The sequence below is a fragment of the Nannospalax galili genome, unplaced genomic scaffold (assembly GCF_000622305.1).
Source record: "Nannospalax galili isolate Female #2095 unplaced genomic scaffold, S.galili_v1.0 scaffold10, whole genome shotgun sequence".
Lineage (NCBI taxonomy): Eukaryota > Metazoa > Chordata > Mammalia > Rodentia > Spalacidae > Nannospalax > Nannospalax galili.
The window spans coordinates 831,849-839,612 of NW_008331140.1; the positions used below are offsets into that span (position 1 = coordinate 831,849).

Below are 7,764 nucleotides of genomic sequence, written 5' to 3' on the forward strand. Positions count from 1 at the left end.
TTCCCACTCATATCCAGATCCCCTCCTCTATCCATACACCTCCCCAAAGCCAAAGCACTCTGCCACATTTGCTGAGTCCCAATCATTCAGGTGTCTGTACCCAAATGTCCTTCAGTGTTAATGAGTCCACTGGAGTCCAGTCAGCCCATCCAGTGGTATGTAAGTCATACTCTCTCTCATCCAGCACCAAACAGTCTCTAATAGTTCTCCACTTAGTGCTGACCTGCCACCTATTTCTTACCTCCCTTTTTGGCTCTTGTTTAATTGAGTTGACACAGTCCCAGGTTGGATGCCACCCCTGCTGCAGGCACACATTAGCAAGCCTCCATTGGCTTGGAAGGCTCCATCTCCTTATGCTCATAAACCAGCCCTGGCTCTTACAATCTTTTTACGTCCTCTTCTGCAATGGTCCCAGAACCATTTGTGGGTGAGGATCTGTATAGGAGTCCCATCCTACACTCTATAGTCTCTTATTCTACAAAACTTGGCCAGTTGAGGCCTTCTGTGTGTAACACACTCTGATGTACATGGAAGACTCACTGTGCATTATCCCTCTCTCTACACCTTATTCCCCTATGTTCCACGATCCTTGGTTATAAGAATTCGAATGTAGATGTGTCACCTAATACAGGGCATCTCCCAGGTGTATGTTCTCTATGCCTGGCCATATGTTCAACTCTGCAGTAGCCTCCATCTGTTGCAAAGTTTCTTTGATGAGTGCTGTATGGCATATTATTCGCTCTAAGGGAGATCTGTTTTATTTCACACTGCATTCCCTTCCATGCAGCTCCTTGGTATACACATTCATTAATGTTCAGACACTCTATGTGAATTTCTCATAGGGTTTCTTGGGTATCACTTTTCCCTCTTAGTTTTCTAACCCCCTGAGATTGCCTCATCTCTATTCTTTTTCCTTCCATCCAGCCTTGCTCCTCCTTCCTTTCCTAGCCACAGTGCCACCATTATTCCCACCCTCCCCCCCAATACTTCCCTACTCACCATCTTTCTGTTCCTGTCTTCCCTCCTTCTCCCACACCATGGTCCCTGGGAAACCTTTATGTCAGCAGAATGTAGATTTGTTTATTTAGGATAGGATAGTTATAGGAGGAATATTATACACAAAGGAATTTTCTTATAGTTAAATTGATGATCTTCAATCTGTAAAGATTTATTCTGATAAATTGTGCCTGATATTCACATTCATTAAACCCAAAACTTTGCAAGAATTACCTTTGGAGGTATTTGTTAAATAGTCTTGCTATTTGATACTTCTAAAACCTAAAGAACACCTATTATATGACATTTTTTTCAAATCTTCAATTCACATATGCACAATTATGCCAAAAGTATTACCCTTATTGGAAGCTTATTCATTTAAGATATATTTATTGAAGCCCTGCCGTATCTCAGATATTAAGAGGTTTCATTCACTCAGAGATGAGTAAGTCTAATTCTTTTCCCTAGAGTAACTGGTGTTTTCATAGAAAACATAGACAAATTACTTAGGTCAAGTATGATAGGTAATATGGTAGAATTATGAGAAGAAGGTGTGCACATGGAAGGATATCAAAATTATATTAGTTCAAAGCAGAAAAAAATATTTTGTGATAGTGTCTCTCTTTGGCCTCACCTGGCCTATGAAGAGAATGCTAACCTTGGTCTCACAGAGATCTGCCTGCCTCTGCCTCCCAAGTGCTGGGATTAAAGGCATGTGTCACCACTCTTGGCATATCCTATGAATTTATTCTGGAATAATACACCACAAAATTATTTGGATGATATATGACATTAACAAAGAGAAATTTAAAGAATGACACATTTCAACATGCATAAAACCCTTGAAAACCCAAATAGAAAAAAAACAAGAATATGGAAATGGGCAGCAGGATCCAATCCTAGCTGAAAAACTGTTGGCAACTGATTACTGCTGGGTGAGGAACAGTTGTTCTTCTTAAAGGCAGATACTCTAGATAGTTCAACTAGATCTCAGTGGATGAGCTTGCACAGAAGGATGTTTGGGTACACAAACTTGGCCTGATAGGCTTTAACATCAGTGACTGAAGGCATGAAGTCCAGTGGGGGCCCACTGGAGGGTACAAATTGGGAAGGGGTATAAACTTAAAATCTTCTGTATGAAACACACGTAAATTCAATTATATATATATAATGACACATTTGAGAAACTGCATAAAAGGCAAAACTGATTATCTGGAAGGAAGTGAACCTTAGGTAAATTATATGTAACTCTGAAGATCATATATTCAGAACAGTAAAATGTATGTGGAAAGCTGAGGAAGTACAGTGTTAAAATATTATCCCAAGTATTTGGACTATAGGCATGTGCCACCATGTCCTGATTTTACAATCTTTTCTTTCACATTAAAAATAAGAATCAGGAAAGCTAAACCATTTCTTAAGGAGACATCGCTAAAAAAGTAATGGAACCAAGGTTTTCATATATGTCTATCTGATTATATGGAAAAATGGATTCAAATTACAGTCATGCCAGAAAAACATCTGAAAGGAAATACAGGACAAAATTCTAAGTACAATGTAATAATTCTGCTTTTATTATAAATGTTTTATCTCTTCTCTTGATAGGCTGAAACAAAGAAGTAGACTTTCTTTAGAGAAGATAAGAACTTTAAGGACAGGTTGAAGGAAAAGTATTTCCAGTTAGTGATTCATAAAGAGAAAAGCATTTGCCATAAAGTTGAAGGTCCAAGTTCTGGTTTATATTTTGGCATAGGTGTAATAGTAGTTCATACATCCATGTGAACTTGACACCTTAGACTATACATTCATAAAATAATTCCATAGAAAAGAATCAGATGAAGAGAAGAAATGTTAAAGAAGCATGTCTTCTGGTTGGAAAGTGATATCTATGGATTCTTATTTGGTGGAGACACCATCCATTAGTGGAAAGCTGCTTCTATTTCTTCTCATTGTCTATCATGAAGCCCTCCTGAAGAGCTTACAGTTATGGGATGCCTTTTAAATTTTCAGCCATCAATCTACTCAACACTAGAGAGAAAAGTACTGCTTATACTTGAAATGGCCTTTCCTTTCTCTGGCACACAAATAAAAGGATTATATTGCCACATATTTTAATGAATACAAAGAATAATAGAAGTTGTGATTCATCAATTATCCATATCTGGATGTGGGTTACAGACATGTCCTTATGCAAAATCATTCCCATTTGATAATTCTTAGAAATAAATGTCCTCATCATTAATGTTTTTTTTTTTTTTTGCTTCGGTGTCCTAGACTTACTGATGTGGTAATGTGATGGTGACTGTTCATTTAGCTTAGTACTTATGTCAACTCGTTTATATTAAATAGAAATTTAAAACCATTAGATGTTACTCTTGTCACTTAATCTTGTCCTCAGTACCATTTTTGCTAATCAGATCATGCCTCCATGCAGTAGAAAACTAGTTTATTCATAGTGAATGCTTACTTTAATATTTAGACCCATTTTTGCAACAAACACATGTATTCTACTATATACAATAACAAAAGGTGTCACAGTTTTATTTTGTTTATTGTTCAAGTTTCATTTCTTTTGCCTGAAAAATACCCTGACGCAAAGAAACTTAGGGAAGGAAACTGTGATTTCAGAATACGGGTCCAGACCATAATCCTTCATTTAAGGAAGACAGAGCATGAACTAAAAGCAGGTACTTGAAGACAGGCCTGCTTGCTATTCCACGCACCTTTGCCTCCAGGCAAGGCACTTCATAGTCAGAGAAGAGCAGAAACCATGGAAAATGCTGTTTGATAACTGGCTCACAGTCCAATTTACACTCAGTTAGTTGTCTTATACATTTCAGGACCATTTGCTTTTGGATGGTCCTGACTACAGTGGGCTGGGCCTTCCTGTATCAATTAACAATCAAGATAATTCCTCACAGACTTACCCATAGGTCAGTCTGATCTTGGCAAATCCTTAGTTTAAACTTTCCTTTCAGATGACTGTATCAAGTTGACAGTTAAAACTAACCAGGACAATTATTTATAAATACGAGCAAAAGTTAAGAAAATTAAATATGAAAGTAAAACATACATTATGACTGTTTGCTAATATCTAAGAAATGTCCTTATTATTGGTAGAATGAATCTATCATATATTCTTTGTTATATGATGAAATTATCATAAATTGAGGAAAGAAAATACTTTAGTATAATCTTCGGTAATCATGAAATATTATGCTAATACATTCAAGCTACTTTCAATTCATGTTTTCAGGTATACTATAATCTCATATAATAAATAGAAAACATAATTTGAAGATCTTATATGAATGTTTGGTTACAAACTCTCAAAGAAAGAATTGTATCACCTAGGTTATTCTGTAGAATTTTATATTCTCATTGTTCATGATCCCTCTCCCTTAAAGTAATTGTAACAAATATCATTTAACAAATCATGTGAATATTTGGCAAAAGTTTATGTTGCTCACTGGAACATAAGTGTCATTAAATTAGACTGTCTTGTGCTAGGAAAAGGAATCAGTAGATAAGGATCAAGCCCAGCAACCTGAATTTGGTCAACATAACTCAAATGGTGAAAGGAGAGAATCAACTCCTTTAAGTTATCTAACAATTTCTGTACATGCAGTGTGGCATGTCATGTGTCTGCACATGCACTCACTCTCTCTCTCATACACACATGCACACACACACAGAAAGAGAAATAAATAAATAAACAAAATTTAAAAATTTAATTAAACTGTTTTATTCTTAAGTTTTTAGATATTATTCTAAACCCTGGTCTCAAATAGAAAATTAATAGGTATTTATTTTGATGTTCAAAGTAATTTTTGTGTTCTACCTTGTACTTTTCTTATGTATGTATGTGTATGTCTTGATAAGGAACACTTTACATGGAAAGGAGGAGACCTGGGAAGTTTCTGACAGGAACAGGACAACTCTTAAAGTCAAGGAAAAATCATGTGCCTGATAAACTTTTGTTTAAAGAGCTTTAGGTTCAAAGGAACTTGGATATTACAAAAACTAATAAGAGGAAATATACTTGTACTATTTGAAAATGGAAAATAGAATATTCTTAGAAAGCCCCTTTTGAAAACTCTTATTCACTAATATGTACACCTTCTATTGCAAAGATTCAGAAATAGACTCTTTCTAATTGTTTAGAATACAATATCATTGCAAATACTTCATCCTCTCTTGGATTTTAGATTGTCCTTCACAAAGCTCAGCAAATTAATTAGTGATTCATATTTTTCTCATCCTTTGGCAAAGTTTCTTGATTTATTTAAATATTTGCCATGCTTATATTATTCTAGAAATATAACATCTTGGGGAATCATGTATAAAAATCTCAAACAAATACACATGCAAATATATTGACAGGTAAAATATCATATCAAAAAGTAAACAAGTGCCATTATAGTCTTAAAACATGTCATATTTATTTTTGCCCTGCAAAGATGCAAATAAATATGACTTTTAGAAAAATACCATCACTTCATTGTTAATTCTCATCCATCACAAGACAACCACATTTCTGTCTTCATTTAATTATTTTTGGCTTATTGCTCAGACTAAAAGTTGATAAATTTACTGTTATTAGATGAATTCCATGCTTAGTATCCTGGTGGGTTCTGTTTTGCACATAGTTTGTATGTAAATGTATGTTGAACTAGAAATACTAAGATCAGGCCAGCCATAATGGCACAAACCTTTAATCCCAGTACTCAGGAGGCAGAGACAGGTGAATCCCTGTGAGTTCAAGTCCAGCCTGGTCTACATAGTGAGTTCCAGGCCAGCTGGGGCTACAGGGAGGCCCCTCTCTCATAAAGACCAGAAAGAAAGATACTAAGATTAACTTATTCTAGCCTTCAGAGTACATGCAAATTTATGTGCAAAGTCTAGTAATATTTCTATGTAATAACATTTCTGGTGATCAACATACCCTGTATTATTTAAGAAAATTCTAATAAGAGAGGTAAGGTGGTGGAGGAGGAGATGGAGCCACTGAGGCACAGGCAGAATGGAAACATGGGCAGGGAGACCATGAAGTTTGCTCAGGTGGAGGAACTGGCAGCCGAGGGAGAGTGATAGAGAATGGTAGACAGTGAGATGGAGCTGCCTCATCAGGTTCTGAGGAAGAGGACTGATACTGTCTCTCTGAAGTGCAGCCTGAGGAAGGTGAGGGGAAGCCAGGATATGGAGATGATGAGCAGAGAAGTGGAGGATGGGAGGAAAGTTCAGAAAGAACAGTTGACTGCCAACTTCAAGCTCATGAAGAACAAAGAATCACTTGGCAAGATATCCAAAGGCGATCTACACAGTTCAAGCCTTAAGACCTGTAGGCGTGTTTCCCAGCAACATGTGATGATGGACACTGTAACGTTCCTGGCATGATTGGTTCCTGAACCTTGGAACAAGCGCTTGTGATTTCTAGACTTTATAGAACCCTCTAAAAAATACAGACATGTCCTTTCTGCTGAAGCAGCCATCTTTCAGTGATTCACCAAAATGACAAACACAAAGGGAAAGAGGAGAGGCACCCGCTCCATGTTCTCTAAGCCTTTTAGAAAACATGGAGTTGTTCCTTTGGCCACATACATGCGAATCTACAAGAAGGGTGATATTGTAGACATTAAGGGAATGGGTACTGTTCAAAAAGGACTGCTCCATAAATGCTACCGTGGCAAAACTGAGAGAGTCTACAACATCACTCAGCATGCTGTTGGTATTGTTGTAAACAAGCAAGTTAAGGGCAAGATTCTTGCCAAGAGAATTAATGTGCATATTGAGCATATTAAGCACTCTAAGAGCCAAGACAGCTTCCTGAAGCTTTCCTGAAGGAAAATGACCAGAAAAAAGGAAGCCAAAGAGAAAGGAACCTGGGTTCAGTTGAAATGCCAGCTGGCCCCACCCAGAGAAGCACACTTTGAGAAAACTAATGGAAAGGAGCCTGAGCTGTTGGAACACATTCCCTATGAATTCATGGCTTAATGTATGAGAAGAAATAAAAGCCCTAGACATAAAAAAATACAGATATGTATTGTGTATGAATTTGTTCATTTCTTACAATTTAGGCATCACCTTGTGGGAATCAGAACTGTTTTCTTCAGAAAAATAAATCCCTAATCTATTTGACTTCAGCTTGCTGAGGAGAATCCTGCTGTTCATGTTCTATAAACCCAAGGAATACAGTCAGGAAAGGCTCACAAGTGCTTGGTCATGGACCCCTAGCACATGCTGTAGAGAGACTGAGGGGTATTTTAGGGAAGAGCAATACTATTTCCACTGCCTCGAATTATTAGAAGCATCTGCGATGGTAGAGAAGAAAGAGCATTCTTTTAGCAAAATATCTAATTCAAAGGCACACCTTTAAGATGGACTGAATTGTGGACCCTTAAATTAGTAACCGCTAGTGTTTTTCTCTCTCTGAAGCAGAAGCTTACCTCAAACATAATTAATATATTTAAGATTCGAGTATCTGTGGGTACATCTAGAGCTATGCAGGATGACATAGACAGAGGAAATTAAATATGCAATGTGGAATGGGTGGTAGAGCACATGCTTAGTATTCAGAAAGGTGTAGTTCTATCACCAAGAAACCAAAAACGGCAATCTCCTTTTCTTTTGGGAGACCGAAGGCTTTTAGCAAAAACAGTCCTGTATGTCGCAAAAGACCACCTCATTAGAATAGATTAGGAAAAAGTCTAAATTATTGTATAGAATCATGCCTGTGTTGTCAGAGATGACCACTCATATGCTTACAAT

The 7,764-nt window shown here is 37.0% G+C and overlaps 1 pseudogene; it reads left to right on the forward strand.

Annotated features, from left to right (window-relative positions):
- Nucleotides 1–6,491: 6,491 nt before the first annotated feature.
- On the forward strand, nt 6,492–6,990 carry LOC103725127 (annotated as a pseudogene).
- The last annotated feature ends 774 nt before the right edge of the window (nt 6,991–7,764 follow it).